Genomic DNA, 24520 nt, shown 5'->3' with positions numbered 1-24520 from the left:
CTTGATCCACTTGGACTTAAGCTTTGTACAGGGTGATAAGCATGGATCGATCTGCATTCTTCTACATGTTGCCCTCCAGTTGAACCAGCACCATTTGCTGAAAATGCTATCTTTTTTCCATTGGATGGTTTTGGCTCCTTTGTCAAAAATCAAGTGACTATAGGTGTGTGGGTTCATTTCTGGGTCTTCAATTCTATTCCATTGGTCTATCTGTCTGTCTCTGTACCAATACCATGCAGTTTTTACCACTATTGCTCTGTAATACTGCTTGAGTTCAGGGATAGTGATTCCCCCTGAAGTCCTTTTATTGTTGAGGATAGCTTTAGCTATCCTGGGTTTTTTGTTATTCCAGATGAATTTGCAAATTTTTCTGTCTAACTCTTTGAAGAATTGGATTGGTATTTTGATGGGGATTGCATTGAATCTGTAGATTGCTTTTGGTAAAATGGCCATTTTTACTATATTAATCCTGCCAATCCATGAGCATGGGAGATCTTTGGATCTTCTGAGGTCTTCTTCAATTTCTTTCCTCAGTGTCTTGAAGTTCTTATTGTACAGATCTTTTACTTGCTTGGATAAAGTCACAACGAGGTACTTTATATTATTTGGGTCTATTATGAAGGGTGTCGTTTCCCTAATTTCTTTCTCGGCTTGTTTCTCTTTTGTGTACAGGAAGGCTACTGATTTATTTGAGTTAATTTTATACCCAGCCACTTTGCTGAAGTTGTTTATCAGCTTTAGTAGTTCTCTGGTGGAACTTTTGGGATCACTTAAATATACTATCATATCATCTGCAAATAGTGATATTTTGACCTCTCCTTTCCGATCTGTATCCCCTTGATCTCCTTTTGTTGTCTGATTGCTCTGGCTAGAACTTCAAGAACTATATTGAATAAGTAGGGAGAGAGTGGGCAGCCTTGTCTAGTCCCTGATTTTAGTGGGATTGCTTCAAGTTTCTCTCCATTTAGTTTAATGTTAGCAACTGGTTTGCTGTATATGGCTTTTACTATGTTTAGGTATGGGCCTTGAATTCCTATACTTTCCAGGACTTTTATCATGAAGGGGTGTTGAATTTTGTCAAATGCTTTCTCAGCATCTAATGAAATGATCATGTGGTTCTGTTCTTTCAGTTTTTTTATATGATGGATCACGTTGATGGTTTTCCGTATATTAAACCATCCCTGCATGCCTGGGATGAAGCCTACTTGATCATGGTGGATGATTGTTTTGATGTGCTCTTGAATTCGGTTTGCCAGAATTTTATTGAGTATTTTTGCGTCAATATTCATAAGGGAAATTGGTCTGAAGTTCTCTTTCTTTGTTGTGTCTTTGTGTGGTTTAGGTATAAGAGTAATTGTGGCTTCGTAGAAGGAATTCGGTAGTGCTCCATCTGTTTCAATTTTGTGGAATAGTTTGGATAATATTGGTATGAGGTCTTCTATGAAGGTTTGATAGAATTCTGCACTAAACCCGTCTGGACCTGGGCTCTTTTTGGTTGGGAGACCTTTAATGACTGCTTCTACTTCCTTAGGAGTTATGGGGTTGTTTAACTGGTTTATCTGTTCCTGATTTAACTTCGATACCTAGTATCTGTCTAGGAAATTGTCCATTTCCTGAAGATTTTCAAGTTTTGTTGAATATAGGTTTTTATAGTAAGATCTGATGATTTTTTGAATTTCCTCTGAATCTGTAGTTATGTCTCCCTTTTCATTTCTGATTTTGTTAATTTGGACGCACTCTCTGTGTCCTCTCGTTAGTCTGGCTAAGGGTTTATCTATCTTGTTGATTTTCTCAAAGAACCAACTTTTGGTTCTGTTGATTCTTTCTATGGTCCTTTTTGTTTCTACTTGGTTGATTTCAGCTCTGAGTTTGATTATTTCCTGCCTTCTACTCCTCCTGGGTGTATTTGCTTCTTTTTGTTCTAGAGCTTTTAGGTGTGCTGTCGAGCTGCTGACATATGCTCTTTCCTGTTTCTTTCTTTCTTTCTTTCTTTTTTTTTTTTTTAATTAACTTGAGTATTTCTTATATACATTTCGAGTGTTATTCCCTTTCCCGGTTTCCGGGCAAACATCCCCCTCCCCCCTCCCCTTCCTTATGTGTGTTCCCCTCCCAACCCTCCCACCATTGCCGCCCTCCCCCCATAGACTAGTTCACTGGGGGTTCAGTCTTAGCAGGACCCAGGGCTTCCCCTTCCACTGGTGCTCTTACTAGGATATTCATTGCTACCTATGGGGTCAGAGTCCAGGGTCAGTCCATGTATAGTCTTTAGGTAGTGGCTTAGTCCCTGGAAGCTCTGGTTGCTTGGCATTGTTGTACTTTTGGGGTCTCGAGCCCCTTCAAGCTCTTCCAGTTCTTTCTCTGATTCCTTCAATAGGGGACCTATTCTCAGTTCAGTGGTTTGCTGCTGGCATTCGCCTCTGTATTTGCTGTATTCTGGCTGTGTCTCTCAGGAGCGATCTACATCCGGCTCCTGTCGGTCTGCACTTCTTTGCTTCATCCATCTAGTCCAATTGGGTGGCTGTATATGTATGGGCCAAATGTGGGAAAGGCTCTGAATGGGTGTTCCTTCAGTCTCTGTTTTAATCTTTGCCTCTCCCTTCCCTGCCAAGGGTATTCTTTTTCCTCATTTAAAGAAGGAGTGAAGCATTCACATTTTGATCATCCGTCTTGAGTTTCGTTTGACCTAGGGATCTAGGGTAATTCAAGCATTTGGGCTAATAGCCACTTATCAATGAGTGCATACCATGTATGTCTTTCTGTGATTGGGTTAGTTCACTCAGGATGATATTTTCCAGTTCCAACCATTTGCCTACGAATTTCATAAACTCGTTGTTTTTGATAGCTGAGTAGTGTTCCATTGTGTAGATGTACCACATTTTCTGTATCCATTCCTCTGTTGAAGGGCATCTGGGTTCTTTCCATTTTCTGGCTATTATAAATAAGGCTGCGATGAACATAGTGGAGCACGTGTCTCTTTTATATGTTGAGGCATCTTTTGGGTATATGCCCAAGAGAGGTATAGCTGGATCCTCAGGCAGTTCAATGTCCAATTTTCTGAGGAACCTCCAGACTGATTTCCAGAATGGTTTTACCAGTCTGCAATCCCACCAACAATGGAGGAGTGTTCCTCTTTCTCCACATCCTCGCCAGCATCTGCTGTCACCTGAGTTTTTGATCTTAGCCATTCTCACTGGTGTGAGGTGAAATCTCAGGGTTGTTTTGATTTGCATTTCCCTTATGACTAAAGATGTTGAACATTTCTTTAGGTGTTTCTCAGCCATTCGGCATTCCTCAGCTGTGAATTCTTTGTTTAGCTCTGAACCCCATTTTTTAATAGGGTTATTTGTTTCCCTGCGGTCTAACTTCTTGAGTTCTTTGTATATTTTGGATATAAGGCCTCTATCTGTTGTAGGGTTGGTAAAGATCTTTTCCCAATCTGTTGGTTGCCGTTTTGTCCTAACCACAGTGTCCTTTGCCTTACAGAAGCTTTGCAGTTTTATGAGATCCCATTTGTCAATTCTTGATCTTAGAGCATAAGCCATTGGTGTTTTGTTCAGGAAATTTTTTCCAGTGCCCATGTGTTCCAGATGCTTCCCTAGTTTTTCTTCTATTAGTTTGAGTGTGTCTGGTTTGATGTGGAGGTCCTTGATCCACTTCGACTTAAGCTTTGTACAGGGTGATAAGCATGGATCGATCTGCATTCTTCTACATGTTGCCCTCCAGTTGAACCAGCACCATTTGCTGAAAATGCTATCTTTTTTCCATTGGATGGTTTTGGCTCCTTTGTCAAAAATCAAGTGACCATAGGTGTGTGGGTTCATTTCTGGGTCTTCAATTCTATTCCATTGGTCTATCTGTCTGTCTCTGTACCAATACCATGCAGTTTTTATCACTATTGCTCTGTAATACTGCTTGAGTTCAGGGATAGTGATTCCCCCTGAAGTCCTTTTATTGTTGAGGATAGCTTTAGCTATCCTGGGTTTTTTGTTATTCCAGATGAATTTGCAAATTTTTCTGTCTAACTCTTTGAAGAATTGGATTGGTATTTTGATGGGGATTGCATTGAATCTGTAGATCGCTTTTGGTAAAATGGCTATTTTTACTATATTAATCCTGCCAATCCATGAGCATGGGAGATCTTTCCATCTTCTGAGGTCTTCTTCAATTTCTTTCTTCAGTGTCTTGAAGTTCTTATTGTACAGATCTTTTACTTGCTTGGTTAAAGTCACACCGAGGTACTTTATATTATTTGGGTCTATTATGAAGGGTGTCGTTTCCCTAATTTCTTTCTCGGCTTGTTTCTCTTTTGTATAGAGGAAGGCAACTGATTTATTTGAGTTAATTTTATACCCAGCCACTTTGCTGAAGTTGTTTATCAGCTTTAGTAGTTCTCTGGTGGAACTTTTGGGATCACTTAAATATACTATCATATCATCTGCAAATAGTGATATTTTGACCTCTTCTTTTCCGATCTGTATCCCTTTGATCTCCTTTTGTTGTCTGATTGCTCTGGCTAGAACTTCAAGAACTATATTGAATAAGTAGGGAGAGAGTGGGCAGCCTTGTCTAGTCCCTGATTTTAGTGGGATTGCTTCAAGTTTCTCTCCATTTAGTTTAATGTTAGCAACTGGTTTGCTGTATATGGCTTTTACTATGTTTAGGTATGGGCCTTGAATTCCTATTCTTTCCAGGACTTTTATCATGAAGGGGTGTTGAATTTTGTCAAATGCTTTCTCAGCATCTAATGAAATGATCATGTGGTTCTGTTCTTTCAGTTTGTTTATATAATGGATCACGTTGATGGTTTTCCGTATATTAAACCATCCCTGCATGCCTGGGATGAAGCCTACTTGATCATGGTGGATGATTGTTTTGATGTGCTCTTGAATTCGGTTTGCCAGAATTTTATTGAGTATTTTTGCGTCAATATTCATAAGGGAAATTGGTCTGAAGTTCTCTTTCTTTGTTGTGTCTTTGTGTGGTTTAGGTATAAGAGTAATTGTAGATTCGTAGAAGGAATTCGGTAGGGCTCCATCTGTTTCAATTTTGTGGAATAGTTTGGATAATATTGGTATGAGGTCTTCTATGAAGGTTTGATAGAATTCTGCACTAAACCCATCTGGACCTGAGCTCTTTTTGGTTGGGAGACCTTTAATGACTGCTTCTATTTCCTTAGGAGTTATGGGGTTGTTTAACTGGTTTATCTGTTCCTGATTTAACTTTGATACCTGGTATCTGTCTAGGAAATTGTCCATTTCCTGAAGATTTTCAAATTTTGTTGAATATAGGTTTTTATAGTAAGATCTGATGATTTTTTGAATTTCCTCTGAATCTGTAGTTATGTCTCCCTTTTCATTTCTGATTTTGTTAATTTGGACGCACTCTCTGTGTCCTCTCGTTAGTCTGGCTAAGGGTTTATCTATCTTGTTGATTTTCTCAAAGAACCAACTTTTGGTCCTGTTGATTCTTTCTATGGTCCTTTTTGTTTCTACTTGGTTGATTTCAGCTCTGAGTTTGATTATTTCCTGCCTTCTACTCCTCCTGGGTGTATTTGCTTCTTTTTGTTCTAGAGCTTTTAGGTGTGCTGTCAAGCTGCTGACATATGCTCTTTCCTGTTTCTTTCTGCAGGCACTCAGCGCTATGAGTTTTCCTCTTAGCACAGCTTTCATTGTGTCCCATAAGTTTGGGTATGTTGTACCTTCATTTTCATTAAATTCTAAAAAGTTTTTAATTTCTTTCTTTATTTCTTCCTTGACCAGGTTATCATTGAGTAGAGCATTGTTCAATTTCCACGTATATGTGGGCATTCTTCCCTTATTGTTATTGAAGACCAGTTTTAGGCCGTGGTGGTCCGATAGCATGCATGGGATTATTTCTATCTTTCTGTACCTGTTGAGGCCCGTTTTTTGACCAATTATATGGTCAATTTTGTAGAAAGTTCCATGAGGAGCTGAGAAGAAGGTATATGCTTTTGCTTTAGGATAGAATGTTCTATAAATATACGTTAAGTCCATTTGGCTCATGACTTCTCTTAGTCTGTCGACATCACTGTTTAATTTCTGTTTCCATGATCTGTCCATTGATGAGAGTGGGGTGTTGAAATCTCCCACTGCTATTGTGTGAGGTGCAATGTGTGTTTTGAGCTTTAGTAAGGTTTCTTTTACGTATGTAGGTGCCCTTGTATTTGGGGCATAGATATTTAGGATTGAGAGTTCATCTTGGTGGATTTTTCCTTTGATGAATATGAAGGGTCCTTCCTTATCTTTTTTGATGACTTTTAGTTGGAAATTGATTTTATTTGATATTAGAATGGCTACTCCAGCTTGCTTCTTCTGACCATTTGCTTGGAAAGTTGTTTTCCAGCCTTTCACTCTGAGGTAGTGTCTGTCTTTGTCTCTGAGGTGTGTTTCCTGTAGGCAGCAGAATGCAGGGTCCTCGTTGCGTATCCAGTTTGTTAATCTATGTCTTTTTATTGGGGAGTTGAGGCCATTGATATTGAGAGATATTAAGGAATAGTGATTATTGCTTCCCGTTATATTCATATTTGGATGTGAGGTTATGTTTGTGTGCTTTCATTCTCCTTGTTTCGTTGCCAAGATGATTAGTTTCCTGCTTCTTCTAGGGTATAGCTTGCCTCCTTATGTTGGGCTTTACCATTTATTATCCTTTGTAGTGCTGGATTTGTAGAAAGATATTGTGTTAATTTGGTTTTGTCATGGAATATCTTGGTTTCTCCATCAATGTTAATTGAGAGTTTTGCTGGATACAGTAACCTGGGCTGGCATTTGTGTTCTCTTAGGGTCTGTATGACATCAGTCCAGGATCTTCTGGCCTTCATAGTTTCTGGCGAGAAGTCTGGTGTGATTCTGATAGGTCTGCCTTTATATGTTACTTGACCTTTTTCCCTTACTGCTTTTAATATTCTTTCTTTATTTTGTGCGTTTGGTGTTTTGACTATTATGTGACGGGAGGTGTTTCTTTTCTGGTCCAATCTATTTGGAGTTCTGTAGGCTTCTTGTATGTCTATGGGTATCTCTTTTTTTAGGTTAGGGAAGTTTTCTTCTATGATTTTGTTGAAGATATTTACTGGTCCTTTGAGCTGGGAGTCTTCACTCTCTTCTATACCTATTATCCTTAGGTTTGATCTTCTCATTGATTCTTGGATTTCCTGTATGTTTTGGACCAGTAGCTTTTTCCGCTTTACATTATCTTTGACAGTTGAGTCAATGATTTCTATGGAATCTTCTGCTCCTGAGATTCTCTCTTCCATCTCTTGTATTCTGTTGGTGAAGCTTGTATCTACAGCTCCTTGTCTCTTCTTTTGGTTTTCTATATCCAGGGTTGTTTCCATGTGTTCTTCCTTGATTGCTTCTATTTCCATTTTTAATTCCTTCAACTGTTTTATTGTGTTTTCCTGGAATTCTTTCAGGGATTTTTGTGTCTCCTCTCTATGGGCTTCTACTTGTTTATTTATGTTTTCCTGGAATTCTTTCAGGGATTTTTGTGTCTCCTCTCTATGGGGTTCTACTTGTTCTCTAAGGGAGTTCTTCACGTCTTTCTTGAAGTCCTCCAGCATCATGATCAAAAATGATTTTGAAACTAGATCTTGCTTTTCTGGTGTGTTTGGATATTCCATGTTTGTTTTGATGGGAGAATTGGGCTCCGATGGTGCCATGTAGTCTTGGTTTCTGTTGCTTGGGTTCCTGCGCTTGCCTCTCGCCATCAGATTATCTCTAGTGTTACTTTGTTCTGCTATTTCTGACAGTGGCTAGACTGTCGTATAAGCCTGTGTGTCAGGAGTGCTGTAGACCTGTTTTCCTCTCTTTCAGTCAGTTATGGGGACAGAGTGTTCTGCTTTCGGACGTGTAGTTTTTCCTCTCTACAGGTCTTCAGCTATTCCTGTGGGCCTGTGTCTTGAGTTCACCAGGCAGCTTTCTTGCAGCAGAAAATTTGGTCTTACCTGTGGTCCGAGGCTCAAGTTCGCTCGTGGGGTGCTGCCCACGGGCTCTCTGCAGCGGCAGCAACCTGGAAGACCTGTGCTGCCCCTTCTGGGAGCTTCAGTGCACCAGGGTTCCAGATGGTCTTTGGCTTTTTCCTCTGGCGTCCGAGATGTGTGTGCAGGGAGCAGTCTCTTCTGGTTTCCCAGGCTTGTCTGCCTCTCTGAAGGTTTAGCTCTCCCTCCCACGGGATTTGGGTGCAGAGAACTGTTTATCTGGTCTGTTTCCTTCAGGTTCCGGAGGTGTCTCAGGCAGGGGTCCTGCTGCTCCTGGGCCCTCCCCCACGGGAGCCCAGAGGCCTTACACAGTTTCTTCTTGGGCCAGGGATGTGGGCAGGGGTGAGCAGTGTTGGTGGTCTCTTCCGCTCTGCAGCCTCAGGAGTGCCCACCTGACCAGGCGGTTGGGTCTCTCTCTCACGGGGTCTGGGAGCAGAGAGCTGCTGCGGGCCGGGATCCTCGGGTGTGGGACTTCCGGTAAATACAGAACGTGCCCGGTCCTAGAGGAATTCTGCTTCCGTGAGTCCCAAGCTCACCAGGCAGCTTTCTTGCAGCAGAAAAGTTGGTCTTACCTGTGGTCCCGAGGCTCAAGTTCGCTCGTGGGGTGCTGCCCATGGGCTCTCTGCAGCGGCAGCAACCAGGAAGACCTGTGCCGCCCCTTCCGGGAGCTTCAGTGCACCAGGGTTCCAGATGGTCTTTGGCTTTTTCCTCTGGCGTCCGAGATGTGTGTGCAGAGAGCAGTCTCTTCTGGTTTCCCAGGCTTGTCTGCCTCTCTGAAGGTTTAGCTCTCCCTCCCACGGGATTTGGGTGCAGAGAACTGTTTATCTGGTCTGTTTCCTTCAGGTTCCGGCGGTGTCTCAGGCACGGTCCTGCCGCTCCTGGGCCCTCCCCCACGGGAGCCCAGAGGCCTTATACAGTTTCCTCTTGGGCCAGGGATGTGGGCAGGGGTGAGCAGTGTTGGTGGTCTCTTCCGCTCTGCAGCCTCAGGAGTGCCCACCTGACCAGGCAGTTGGGTCTCTCTCTCACGGGGTCTGGGAGCAGAGAGCTGCTGCGGGCCGGGATCCGCGGGTCCTTTCTTGGTTCTTTATGCTTAGAGTTTTGATTTTATGTGGCATGGGCCTCTCTTTTCTTGTCCAATCTATTTGGTGTTCTGTGTGCTTCTTGAACTTTTTTAGACATCTTCTTTAAATTAGGAGACTATTCTTCTATTATTTTACTGAAATTATTTTATGGGCCTTTGAGCTACCTTTCTTCATTTTTTTCTATTCTAGTATTCTTTTTTTTTTTTTGGTTCTTTTTTTCAGAGCTGGGGATCGAACCCAGGGCCTTGCGCTTCCTAGGCAAGCGCTCTACCACTGAGCTAAATCCCCAACCCCTATTCTAGTATTCTTACACTTGGTCTTTATATGCTGTCCTAGATTTCCTGGATAATTTGTGTCAGGAAATTTTTAGATTTGACAATTTTTTGACTGATGTATTCTTTTCTTTATCCTATCTTCAACTCCTGAGATTCTATCTTTCATTTCTTGTATTCTGTTCATAAAGTTCACCCCTATAATTCCTCTTCATATTTCTAAATTTTTCATTCCATTATTTCTTATGTTGGGTTTTTTTTATTAATTTTATTCCCAGTTTCATGGCTTGTTTAATTTTATTCACTTCCTTTCACTGTATAGATCTGTGTGTGTGTGTGTGTGTGTGTGTGTGTGTGTGTTTGTCTGTGTCTATCCGTCTGTCTTTTGGTCTATGTTTGTGCTTCACCAATGTTGGAATATTCAGCGCCTGCTCTGGTATAATATCTAGGCTCTAATAGAGATATGTTTCAATGGATGTTTTTGATTGTATTTGTGTGCTGTTATCTAGGCATCTGGGTTTGGTATGATTATATATTTAGATGTTGGTTTCTGGATATGCCTCTTTTGGATGATGTTTTGTTCCTTGATTTTTGCTTTTTCTCTGAATTTTGGAGAATGGGATGGCTGTGTGTTGTCTGTTTTCTTGGCAAGTTCTGATGGTGTGTTCAGAAGGAAGGCCCGCTATTGTTAGAGGCTATGATACTGGAATGTGTTAAGGAAAGAAAATTGGAGGTCACTGTGTTCCTTTAACAAGAAGGTCAGAAATAAATTTCAGACCACAGTATATTTCCTCTTATGGAGCTGGGCATATGACAGGGTTGATCAGATCTCAGGAAGAGTAGAAAATGTGTGGACCTTCCTATTTCCCACTTGTTTCCCTGGGAGAAACAGCCCTAAGTTAGGAAGCAGTATCTGCTGGAGTTGGGTTTTGGGGTCAAAGCAACAAGCCAGGTTGGAAAAGTTAGAAGGGAGATCTGTGGGCGTCTAAGGAGATGAAAGCAGGCTGGCAGGGAAAGCTGCCACAGGTGTTTTTCTGCAGAGCTGGGGATGCATCTGAGTAGTTAGATCTGAATGAACAATGGAAGATGGAAAGTACCGTGTGTAATGTTACTTGTTTTCTGGTAGGTCTGGCTAATGGGTCAACAAGGAAAGCATGCTGGATTTGGGGACTGAGCAAAAGCAAAAAATGTGGAAAAAGGGAAACATTGTGGTTAGAAAAGGAAGATTTGCCCTCCACAATAGATAGGGGGAAGGAAAGACTGCCACAAAGTATTCTGCTCCAGAATTTGAAATCATACTCAGTTAAGCTTCTGACTTGTGAAACAAAATTAAAGAAAAGCTTAGGTCCAGGTATGGCAGTAGATTCCTTTAATCTCAACACTCAGAATGTAGAGGCATGCAGATGTCTCAATTCAAGTCCAGCCAGGTCTGCAGAGCATGTTCCAGAACAGCCAAACTTAGGTGGAGAAGATAACTACCAAAAACAGAAAGCTAGTGAACAAGTACTTAAACACCATCTGTGTTCCAGCCCCAGGAAGCAGAAGAAATGGACAGCCTTGGTTACATGTTTCTAGCTTTTAAGTCAAAGATAGAAGAAAGGAATTACAGAATCTTCTTTCATAACTAAGGAAGTCTGCTGAGGCCAGGTGTGTGGCAGGAGTGATCTAGCATAAAAAGGTCATCATGTGAAGTTGTGAAGGTGAATCCTGGATTACTTTGCAGACCCCAGGATAAGAGAATTGTCAGATTCTTGGAATGCCTGCTAAGGTAAGATTATAACAGGTAGTGAAACCAACCCAAGAGAAAGAATTCTTCTGAAGCCAACAAAGATGAAAGGAGTTGAGACCTAAAGAGTATTTTGATATTGGATTCACATATGTAGAGTTTGGAGTTTACAATGCTAGTTTTTGGTCTTGCATTGGTGCAGTACATGTTTATTATCCCCCTTTCCTCCCTTTTGAAATGATAATATATTTCCTGTGTCATTATATGTTGGAAGTATGTAATCTGCTTTTTGACTTATATTTAATAGGACATTACAGTTAAGAGGTTGTATGAATCTCAAAAGTTATTTTGAACTTTGAACTTTTAATTATTGTTGAGACTCTGGTAGCCTATGGGGACTTTTAAAGTTAGACTAAGTGCACTTTGTAGTATTAAGTTATAATTATAAGCCTATGAGGAGTGGAATGTGGTGGTTTGAATAGGTATGGCCTATTTATGTGTTTGAAAGCTTGGTCCATAATCAGTGGTGCTATTAGGACATATGGTCTTTTTGGAGAATGTGTGGTATTGTTGGAGGATTTCATGCTCTTCTCCAGCACTATTTCACTTGCTTTCTTCCTGTAAGCCAACCCCATTAAACTTTTTTCCTTTACCATTACCATGGCCATAGTGTCTCTTTACATGAATAAAACTGTAACTAAGACAGTAAGGAAGCCTTTCTCTGAACCTAGCATTATAATAGCCCAAGTTTAATGTATTACTTATTCATTTTAAAGGCTTCCTAGGAAAATTGTTTCATGCCACTGATATCAAATAATCAGTTTCGTAGATGCGTATTACAGAAACAAATATCTTTCAAACAAACTAAGTAAGCAAATTGTTAAATCTCTACAACGAAAGAGTACATGGTAAAGAGTAATGAGTTCTGTCATTGCAGATGCTTTAGTGGTTCTGCTAAAGGTGTCAAGTGAGTAGCTCTAAGGACTCATGTCTTAAAGACTTTGAGAAAGAACAGAGACTTGATTCCAGACTACACACACACACACACACACACACACACACACACACACACACCATAAACACATGCAATGCTCATCTCTTCACTTACTCTCCTTTTGGGATAAGTATTATAATGAAGATACAAGAGTTAAAATGAGTATCATCATCCTGAGAATTTAAAAAAAGAGGCTAGTTTGTTATTGTAACAGTATCTAGAGTCAAGGGAAGCTGAGTGTTGGGAATAATTTGCCAAGGGATAAAAGTTTGCATTATACTACAATGCAGTGTATTGGTTCATTTCTGTTGCTATGATAAAATATGATGACTAAAAGTACACTAGAGGAGGAAGTTGTTTATTGTAAGTTATACTTCAGAAAACGATACAATCCAACATCAGGAGGAATGATCTTAGTGTGAAAGAAAGAATGCACAGTGATCATATTGCTTCTACACATGGGAAGAAGAAACAAGGAAATGGACATGGGGCCATAATATAAAATACATAAATTCTGTTCCCAGTGATATGTTTTCTCCAGCAAGACTACTCTCTCTAAAGCTTCCATAGGTTCCTCAAAAGGACCACCAATTGGGGGGTCAAGTTTTCCAATACAAGTTTCCATAGATGACAATTCTTTTTCATATCATATTCTGTCCCTATATAGGGAATGAGCCTATGTTGCCTTATAACAGAAAAATGCATTTAACCCAACTTTGAAGTAACCCTGGTCCTTAATAATCTTTCAAATGTTCAAATACATGTCTGAGATGATAGATTTGCCTGAAAAAACCTGATTAATGCTAGTTCTTAAGTATTGAAATGCCCAAAAACTTAATAAGAATGTAAAATACTGTAGGTCAATCTATAACACTTATCTATTTTTTAAAAGTCAGATCTCTCAATTTTGTGCATATATGTATTGCCACCGTGGAGAGGTAGATTTAGGGGGATCAAGAATTCAGGCTGTCATCAGCTACTTGATGTGATGTGATGGCCTCCCTGAGACACAGTCTCAAAAACAAATGCATATTGAGCATGGAATGATTTTTGCATGCAGAGATCTTTAAAGAATATAAACAACAGAAATATGTGTATTATGAGGTCATTACAATAGACATCGTCCTCTGACTATTATCCTCTAAGAAAGAAAAAATAAGATTGACACAGGTTTTGTCCTTCATACACACACATACACACACACACACACACACAAACTTTCTATTATTTTACTTTTGGTATGGCTCTGAAATCTCTTATATTCTCAGTCACTGTCTCTCTAACATGCATGTCTTCCATGTGTGTGAGCAAAAAATAGTGTAGGAGGTCACAAACATGCTATTATTACAGTGTGTGACTGATAAACACAGATACTAAGTGTCGTCTGCCACAGATAGAGATTTTAGAACAATCCCCACTGATTACCACTTGGTAGTTCTGTGATTTGGACATTCATCCCAGTAATGTGAAGATATTTTAAACAAATTATGGACCCACCTTCTTAATAAAGAGTAAAATGCAAATATGTTGCTATATTTATTCATTTTATGTGTTTTACATATACAACTCAACATTTTATACGGTCTATGTGTATTAGAATCGCTACTACCTTGAAATGTGGTATTCATATAAAAACTTTGTGATTCAATTTCAGCTCTGCCATTTTGTTAGTTTTACTTTGGTTAAAATTATTCTTTTAGCATTGGTTCAATCTACCTAATATGGTTGATTAAAAATATGAGTCCTGGTCCTGAGAAAATTATTAAACATCATGTTTAGTACAAGCAACCAGAGCCTCAGGACATATTAACTCTCCAGTTGAGCAAGAAAATAATAATGAGTTCCTCCGATACTTGTCACAGCTTTTACACAGGGTGAGATATTCTGGCTTCAGATCAAAATGTCCTTTAGCATGTAACACAAAGCAAATCTTTTTAGCATGCCTCACTCATTATGTACATGTTTAACATAATTTACATAGCTTCATGAATATTAAGGAACATAGCTTCCTGGTCTTTGGATAAAGACTCCAGTGGAGTCTGTGTGACACGAAGTTCTTGTGCTTCATTTCTATACAGAATAGAGGCATGTGCCTGAAATGGCTTGGCCTCCTGGAGGTCCCTGGGAGTCTCCCTACAAAAAGATGATGACTAGGGTCTATGATTGCCATGGAGGTGCCTTCTATGTTCTAGCCTTGGTGATCTTGGCAACTTTAAGCGTGTCAGCAATATCTGATTTTAAGAATATAGCAATGTGGGAAGATGGTCATGTACCTTTAAATGTTTCAGTAGCTGAAAGTTCAGAGAGGGAAACATCTCACACCACCATGATCCTGATGAACTCAACGGCTGCGATGAACTCAACTGTTGCACCCATTATTTCCCAGTAAATAGGAGAGAAATTAATTGCAGCTATTAAGAACATGACTGTTCCAGAAAAGTCTTTCCCCCCTTTTGGGAAAGTTTTGTTTAGCTTGATTCAGAATAGTAGTGACTCTTTTAGAAAGATCATGGATAAGATGAACAAACTTATCAAGGGTTAACTAGAAGGAAAAGAGAAACTAACATTGAGCAAGAAGTGAAGGAATTATAGAAATTAGGGTTAGAGACTAAAATGGAGAATGGAGTCCTGTTTATTAATGTTATTGGACAATAGTGGCAGCCTCCGAGATATAGAAGTCCTTATTATTACAAACCTACAGATTCACCACTTCCATGGACAGGGATTTATGATATAGACTTAACAAGGTGGGTAGTGGTGAATGGAAGAAAGACAAAGTATGTTACACGGAGTATGTGGGAAAGAACTAGGAGAGATTGACCTCTGTTGTGTGCGCTCTCAGAAGAGGAAAGGTTGCATTGTCTAAAAGGAGGTGGTCTGATATTTTTGGAAGACAATATGAAATGAAGGAAATCATAAAATGGTTACAAAAGTTTCCATATTATCTTGAGGGGCCATAAACATAGAGTTTAAACTTTATTAAAATAAAGGTAAGTGTTGAATGTATATCTGGTGCCCACAAGTCTGGCAGTATAACTGCAGTCTTCTAAACTATTGTCTACAGCTGAGAACTGTTTCCTGGACTGTACCTTCAGCTTTCCTCTTTGCAAGGGACATTTGTTGAGGTGATGAATAAGAGCAGGATGATTGCTTAAAACTCTGCCAATAAGTAAAACATTTTACAGCACCACACATCTTGAGTTTGTGTCTGTCTGTCGCCGTGAATCTGTTCTTTACCTGAAATCCAAGCCTTGGTCTTTCTGCTGGTACACTCCCCTGGATGGTCTGCAGCATAAAGTTATGGCCACAGCAAAGAATATTGGAAGAATATTTGTCAACAAAGCAGGAAAACAAGAAATAATTCAAGGTTGTGCTAACTCCCAGACACAAATATCTTTCTATAAATAAGAGGTATAAACAGGCCCTTTTATTCCTAGAAATGTATGTTTATTATATTATGACAGTTCTGATTTGCGATTGGGCTATGATGGTAAAATCACAATAAAAACACACACATTTCTCTCCCAAATTAAGTTCTAAATGTAAAATCAACTCTCTAGAATTATGGTTGGGTGGCAATGTTTAGAAAGAAAATAAAATTTTTCCTCTGAGTTGCAATTTTCTGGTTTTCTATACATATGGAATTAGTTCTGTAACTGCACAAAGTCAATGATTTCAGAAAATAGATGGCCATCACCTTTCTATTTTATGTCACAAAGAAAAAAGACAGAGATCAAACATAAAATAACAAAGCTGAAATATTTTCAGATTGGCTGTCATGGTAGCGAAACCAAAAGCTCCCCAAAACATAATACGGTGAGAATGACACCATAGAACATTCTAAGGTAGATGTTTCTAATGTGTTGAATCACTCTATGAAATTTAGGACAAGGAGAATTCACTGTGGAGGAAGGGTTTGTTAGCAGACCTAGTAGGAGGAACAGCAGGAGAAAGTATAAAGGCAGAGGCATGGTTTGTTACTGTGTGTGCCATCTACAGGTAACTGGAAGTGATGCGCCATCTTCTGGGCTGGATGTTGCTAGCTGTCTACATCTGTGAATTGAATTCAGGTGAGGTGAAAGAGGAGATGAGGATTGTAGTAGAAGAGTTGAGAGCAGGTGAGGAGAGTGTACAGCTGGAGATCAACTCTCTCTGATAACCTTTCATTCAAGCAAATAAAGAGCAGAGAGCCTTGGTTCTACTGGTGTTCTGTAACTCCTTTGTTGAGTGAACACTGATCAGGTGAATTTATCTATAAAGAAGCCTTGGTCTCAGTACTCATGCTGCAACAAAAAATTTTAATGAAAGGTGGAGAATATAATTAATTCATTTAGAAACTTCTGAAAAGTCTGGTGTTAACAAAGCAATGTCTAAAATAATGTAGGGACACAGTCTTCACATGAAGATAATTTATTAATGCCCTGTTAGCTGGCTGTTCACTGACAGTCTTTGTAAGTTTCAAGTGCATCTGATATTCTGAAGTGCTCTTACATTGTCTGGTTGTACCAGTCTCAGTAAGTTCTCTGAGGTTTTTATTCTGTTCACATACAGTAGAAAAATAGCCTGGCTAAGTGGACTTTTGATTAGTTATATTATTAGCTTGTAAAACAATGTTTTTTGTTGTCGTCATGGTTTCTTTAATGTGAATTTGTAATTATGAGATATAAATTATAAGGCATTTAAAATTATGATTTATTTTTACATATAAGTATTATGACATATAATGTTTTTATATAATATGACAAATGTCAATCACTCTCAACATAAGCTCATAAAAGTTAGCATAGTGAGTATATCACTATGTATTTTTCATGCCTCCTTGGTTTTGTCAATATTCTTCCATCATGGGGTTGGGGATTTAGCTCAATGGTAGAGCGCTTGCCTAGGAAGCGCAAGGCCCTGGGTTCGGTCCCCAGCTCCGAAAAAAAACAAAACAAAACAAAAAAAAAAAACAAAAAAAAATTCTTCCATCATTGGCCTCCTGTGTGCCTCTGTTCTCCTTTGTAAATCTCCTTCCTCTTCTCAATAGATGTCTTTATGATTTCATGTCACATATAATGTAGCTGGTGATTAATTATGTTTGTCAACTTAAGATGACCTACTGTTACATGGAAGACGTCTATTATAGATGATTCTGTGATGACTTATATAGATTGCATTATTCTCTAGGCACACTTGGGAAAAGTTATCTTGATTAGATTAATTAAAACAGAAGGATACAGCCTTAATGTACATGGCACCAATGGCTTGACTTGACTTATGGACTAAAAAACCAAGAAAGGACAAGAAAGGATTGTTGTAGCTAAGAACAAATATTCATCTCTTTCTGTTTCACAATTCTAGGTCCAGTGTGACCAATAAAATGTATAGATATGAGAAAATTTTCATTATTTGTTTTTGGATTGTGAGATTTTTCAATCCATTTCACTACAAGTGTAATAATTTCAGAACCACACCCACACACATAGAATATAAACAAACTCATATAGAAAGGATTAGTTAATCATAACTTTCCAGAAGATATCTGTTGAACTTTAAGTTGGCATCAGCCTGAGTATGAAGGACTGGAAACAAAACCCCAATATATCTGAAAATTCTCCTTACTTTTGATTTCACCTCCCCCCCTTGTCCTAGGTTCCTTACATATGGCTAACATTTACTATGACAACATTAATCCAATTGCAATATTCTCCTAATCCCCAATAAATGAACTTGTCTCTCAGAGAATATTTCTCAGTTTAAAGCTGTTGGACAACAATATGGGTAGAATATGAATTGTACTTAATATTGTAGATGAATCTATCCTAATATATAGGGAAGACATTTGGAAAAGAGCTCTCACCTGAGAAGGTAGAACTTCCTGGCTTTTAATACCTTGGCATGACATTTATTCAACACTAATTTGATATGACATTATGGAATGTTGTTATATATTTCATAGTTATTCAGGATATGCAGTGTTTGGGAGGTGACTTACATTTTGCCCATTAATTTCATTTTTCTAAATTGTTCTTTCATTTACATACTTCAAAAACACAAGGCAACCAACTTTATTGAGCAGCATCTTAATTATTAGCATCAACCTCCTATAAAGTGATCTTCATCATGGAGCAATACATTGTGAGAATGCACAGATATGCTGTTGCTGTTGCTGTGGCTGTTGACAGGATAAAGAATATTTGGAGAGGCAGTGGGGAACTTGGAGAGATGGTTTCGAAATCTGGGTAAGTCAAAGCAGATAATTAAAAAGATTCCAGAGTATGAATTGTAGAAATAAAGTCTCTTTCACTGCTAATGAAACTCCACTGAGTAAATCACCACTGTTTAGAGATTTGCTGATATTTTCTTTATAAGTATGAAAAACACAGATTGACACCAGCTGCACATGAATGGAAGTGAGGTCATAGAGAGATGTTCTGGGGGTCACAAAGCAAAGCAAGAGACCCATTACAACTCAAAACACCAAGTCATTGTAGCAAAGAGCAGATAATTTTAATCAGGCCATTATTAATCTATCTAGGATGCTGAAGTTCAACCATAAGCCAGAATGCTATACTATCTCAAAATCAATAATTATCTGTGCCAAATTATAGTTACATATTCCACCAATCAGTATTCAGACAGGGGTCTTTCCTAAGAACATGTCTTTGTGATAGGGATTGTCTTCTCATTGGTTGGTTTGCTCAACTTAAACTGAGTAACATGCCCATGATTTATCTTTCAACTTCCCAACCAGAATGTTTCTCATCCAGGGAGTTCTTGGGAACTTAAAACTTGTTTGCCTTCTATTCAAAAATAGTTTTGTTGAAAGTGGCTTCAGTTTGGTTCCTTCTAACATTGACGAAACACTGACACTGACCTGCTGAGAAAGAAATTGAGGGGAATGCCCTTCATGATAGTCACAAATAATCTAACATATCTTGGTGTAACTCTAATCAAGAAAGTGAAAGACTTTTATGACAAGAATCTCATGCCTCTGACCAAGAATTTGAAGAATGTATGAGAAGATGGAATGACTTCCCATGCTCATAAATTGGTAAGATTAACATAGTGAAAATGGCCATGTTACCAAAAGCAATGTATAGATTCAATGCCATTACCATCAAAATTCTAACACAGCTTTTGCCTCAGATGCTAGCTGTAGCTGGCAGGCAGTTGTATCTGTACCAGAATCTTCATTACCTGCCTCTGTACTCGACTTTGCATGGGTTCTGTTAAGCTGTTTTGAGTTGCTCGCTCTCCAAACATGCCATTGCCATAATCTGCATCATGGTGAAACTTGCAAAGGCTGGTAAAACCCATGATGATTCCAAGAAAATGGCTTCTCTTCCAAAGTATGTGGAAGAAGATACTAAGATGAAGAAATGTCAGAAAATGAAGATGACAGTAGTGGAGAAGAGGAGGTTGTTGTCCCTCAGAAAAAAGGCAAAAAGGCTACCACAACTCCAGCAAAGAAGGTGGTTCTTTCACAAACAAGAAAGGCCGTAGTTCCCACACCAGTTAAGAAAGCAGCTGTTACCCGAGGCAAAAAGGCAGCAGCCATACCAGCCAAAGAAGCAGTTAAACCAGCCAAAGTAATTCCAACAACTGGTAAGAAGGGAGACTCACAAGCAAAAACATTGGTACCAACTCCTGGTTAAAAGGCAGCATTAGTCCAGCCAATAGGACTAAGAATAGTAAGAATACCAAGAAGGAAGACAGTGATGAGGATAAAGATGAAGATGATGAGGAAGAGGATGAATTTGAGCTACCGGTAATAAAAGGAGTGAAGCCAGCAAAAGCATCTCCTCCTACTTCTGCCTCAGAGATTGAAGATGAGGAAGTTGATGAGCTGAAAAAAAAGAAAAGAAAAGCAAGAGAGAACTGCAAAGAATAGCACTTGGAGTGGTGAATCAGAGACTTTTATTTTAAGTAACTTTTCCTAAAGTGCAACAGAAGAAACTCTTCAGTAAGTATTTGAGGAAGCAATTTTTATTAAAGTGCCCAGAACTCACATGGCAAATCTAAAATTTATAGACTTTGCTTCATTTGAAGATGCTAAAGGAGCCTGATATTCTTGTAATTAAATGAAAATTCTAGGCAGAGCAATCATGCTGGAGTTGCAAGGACCCAGGGGATATCCTAATTCAAGAATTCAGCAATCCAAAACTCTGTCAAAGGTCTGTTTGAGGATACCACTGAAGAGATCTTAAAAAGAATCATTTGAGGGCTTTGTTAACACAAAAATAGTCACTGATTGGGAAGCTAATTCTTCTAAAGTGCTTTGTTTTCTAGATTTTAATAGTGAAAAAGATGTCAAAGTTGCCAAGGAGGCTATGAAAGATGGAGAAATTGATGGAAAGAAAGTTACCTTGGACTGGGCCAAACCTAAGGTAGGAGGTGGCTTTGTTGGTCAAGGTCGAGGCAGAGGAGGACTTGGAGGCAGAAGAGGCTTCTGAGGTAGCAGATGAGAAGGGGGGGACTTCAATCCACAAGGAAAGAAGACAAAGTTTGAATAGTTCCTTCCATCTCATTATTTCTCTCTTTCTTTTAATGAAAGGGCTCTAGGTTTTTTACTGTTATCTGGTCAAAGACAGAGCCTTCTAAGAATATTCCAAGACAGGAAAGATCCAAAACTCTTGTTGCCAGAAAAAATCCAACACAAGTGTTTTAAGCCTTGAAATAAATTCTCAACCTCATTTGGAAAAAGCAGAGCCTGTGCCACATTGGTATACAATATTTCTCTATCTCTCTCTCTATCTCTATATCTGCCTGTCATCTATCTATCTATCTATCTATCTATCTATCTATCTATCTATCTATCTATCTATCATCTATCTATCTATCTATCTATCTATCTATTCCTACATCTACATCTATCTATATCCATATCTGTATAACTCTATCTCTTTTTATCTATCAATGTCTATCTATCTATATCTATATCTATATCTATATCTATATCTATATCTATATCTATATCTATATCTATATCTATATCTATATCTATATCTATACCTATACCTATACCTATATCTATATCTATATCTATATCTATATCTATATCTATCTATATCTATATCGCCCCCAAACTGCACAAGATTGATGAAGCTAAGAAGTGCATGCTGACAAGAGACTGATATAGCTGTCTCCTGAGAGGCACAGCCATAGCATGTCATATACAGAGGCGAATGCTAGCAGCAAACCATAGAAATGAGAATGAGATCCCTATTGGAGCACTTAGAGAAAGGATTGAAAGATCTTAAGGGGCTTGTAACCCCATAAGAACAAGAAAGCCAACCAACCAGAGCTCCCAGGTACTAAACCACTACCCAAAGTGTATACATGGACTGACCTATGGCTCCACTGGCATATGTATGGCCTTGTTAGGCAGGAATGGAAGGAGAAGCCCTTGGTCCTGCCAAGGCTGGACACCCAGGTGTAGGGGAATGTCGAGGAGGGCAGAAATGGAAGGTGGATGTGGATGGGAACCCCCTTATAGAAGAAGGGGAGGGGGATGAGATAGGGGGCTTATGTCCAGGAAACAGGGAAATGGAGTAACATTTGAAATGTAAATTTTAAAATCTCACAAAAGAGAAGAAAAAAAAAGAAAAAATCTGGGATAGCTAAAACAATTTTGTTTGATAGAAGAACTTCTGGAGGCGTCATCATACCTGTTCTCAACCTTTACTACAGAGAAATAATAATAAAAACCACATTTTATTCACATAAAAACAGGCTGGTCAATGAAGTTGAAGTGAGGACCCGAAAATGAGTCCCCACACACATGGACTCTTGATGTTTGACAAAAAAAGCCCAAACGATGCAATGGAAAAAAGAGAATAGCTCCAACAAATAATACTGCTCTAATTGTAAGTCTTTATGTAAAAAATGAAAATAGATTCACATTTATCACCCTATGCAAATAAAAGTCAGAGTGGATCAAATACCTCAACATTAAACTCAATATACTAAACCTAAGAGATAACAATGTTAGATTAGTGGTGAATCCGTGAGGTGTTTGTGAGTGAACTGAGATTCTTCTGCTGACTACAGAACTGGACTGCTGATTTACAGACAATAGAGATGGGAGTTGATCTAAAGAACCTTTCTAAACAGGTCCACTCCCAATACCTGTATACTCTCCTCTCTACTACCCCTGGAATTTGGTGAGCTATAGGAGATATTAAATAATTGAAAAACTATCATTAGAATTCATATTTGAAAAAAAATTAAAATCACAACTGTAGGTATGAGTTGAAGAAGGACAAGGTGAAAGTGTAGTAGAAGAGAAAAGCAGAGAGAGAGAGAGAGAGAGAGAGAGAGAGAGAGAGAGAGAGGGAGGGAGAGAGAGAGTGTGTTTCACAATGTCAGGAAGGCAGGGCAATCAAATATAACACAGGAGAGCCAAGATGCCATGTTAACCAAAGTAGAAAGACTGGAAAGGATCAACACAGCTGGGTTCAGCCTCAGTCTTAACATTGCTGGCCTATTCATGCATATACCTTGTTCATGCATCCATTCACATCATCACGGACTAAGGCTGGTCTTCAATAATGAGGTGGCAAGTTGTGAAAGGTAGCCTGATTCCTGGTTGAGACAGGACAAAACTCTGGAATCCCTAATAGGGATGGTAGGTGCATCCCCAGCATCCCAGATCAGGGTTTCACTAGCTGAAGCCCCCACAAACCTCAATAGAGAGGTTTGAGACAGACCAAGTTAGGTACAGAAGTGCCGCAAGCCCCTCCTCCACAAGTGTGGATGTGACCATAAGTCACATAGGCTTAAGACAAATCAGTTGTAGAGACAGGACCATGACTGTGAATATATAGATGAGGTGACCCAACCAAGAAACTGTATTTAATTCATGTCCAGAATTAAAGGTGTGCAAAGAATCACTCCATCATCTGAGAGCTACTGCCATAAGTGCTGTAACACTGCCACATGGGAAAGAGATTTTCCGTCCCCAAAGTCACCAGCAGAAGACACCCTGCACCCCTTGCTGTCTAATCCATCTCCTGCTCGATAAGCATGGCCTGAAACAGAGGCAGAACAACACCTGCCCCAGTTCTCTTCCTTTCTTCTGGACCTGAGAACCTAGCTGGACCAGAAATCTTGGCAAACCTCCAGCCTGGAGGACCACATTCAATAACAACAAAAAACAACAGAAAGCCCACAAAAACATGGAAGTTGAAAAACACTCTACTCAATGATAACTTGGTCAAGGAAGAAATACATAAACACTTTTTAAATTTTAATTTAAAAGAAGGTACATGCCCAAAATTATGGGACACAATAATAGCAGGGCTAATAGGAAATCTCATAGCTCTGAGTGTCTCCAAAAAGAAACTGGATAGAGCACACATTAGTAGCCTGACAGTACACCTAAAACCTTTAGAACAAAAGGAAACAAATACACACAGAGGACCAGCTGGAAGGAATTAATCAAACTCAGGGCTGAAATCAACCAAGTAGAAACAAAAAGAACTAAACAAAGAACCAACAAAATCAGGAGCTGGTTCTTTGAGAAAATCAACAAGATAAACAACCAGAAGGCACAGGGAATGTATCCAAATTAAGAAAATCAGAAATGAAAAGCAGAGATAACAAGAGAACCTGAGAAAAACCAAAAATTCATCAGATCCTACAACAAAAACACATATTCAACAAAGCTGGAAAATCTGGAGGAAATGGACAATTTTCTAGACATACGTCAGGTACCAAAGTTAAATCAGGAACAGATAAACCATCTGAACAACCGCATAACTCCTAAAGAAATAGAAGCAGGTATTAAAATTCTCCCAACCAAGAAAAGCCCAGGACCAGATATATTTAATGCAGGATTCTATCAGACCTTCATAGAAGACATAATACCAATACTGTCCAAATTATTTCACAAAATAGAAAGAAAAGGAACACTATACAATCCCTTCCATGAAGCCACATTTACTCTTATATCTAAAGCATACAAAGACCCAACAAAGGAAGAGAACTTCACACCAATTTCCCTTATGAATACTGACACAAATTTACTCCATAAAATTCTTGAAATTGAAATCCAAGAACACATCAAAACGGTCATCCATCATGATCAAGTAGGCTTCACCAAGGGATTCAGTGATTGCTAAATATATGGAATTTCTTCAATGTACTCCACTATGTAAACAAACTGAAAGTAAAAGAACTACATGATCACATCATTAGATGCTGAGAAAGCACTTGACAACATTCCACACCCCTACATATTAAAAGACTTGGAAGGATCAGGATTTCAAGGCCCATTCCTAAACATAGTAAAAACAGGATACAGAAAACCAGTGGACGACCTTGAACAGAATGGAGAGAAACTTGAAGCAATCCCACTAAAAATCAGGGACTAGACAAGGCTGACCACTCTCTTCTTATTTATTCAATTAGTACCTGAAGTCATAGCCACAGCAATCAGACAATAAACAGAGGTCAAAGGTATACAAA

The 24520-nt window shown here is 39.0% G+C and overlaps 1 pseudogene; it reads left to right on the top strand.

The window, feature by feature from the left end:
- Nucleotides 1-19336: 19336 nt before the first annotated feature.
- LOC148007199 (nucleolin pseudogene) lies at nucleotides 19337-20565 on the top strand (annotated as a pseudogene).
- Nucleotides 20566-24520: the final 3955 nt, after the last annotated feature.

The sequence above is a fragment of the Rattus norvegicus genome, chromosome 1, assembly GCF_021556685.1.
Source record: "Rattus norvegicus strain SHRSP/BbbUtx chromosome 1, alternate assembly SHRSP_T2T, whole genome shotgun sequence".
Taxonomy (NCBI): Eukaryota; Metazoa; Chordata; class Mammalia; order Rodentia; family Muridae; genus Rattus; species Rattus norvegicus.
Note: the sequence above shows the minus strand (reverse complement) of the source record. Positions and strands in the feature narration are given on the sequence as shown.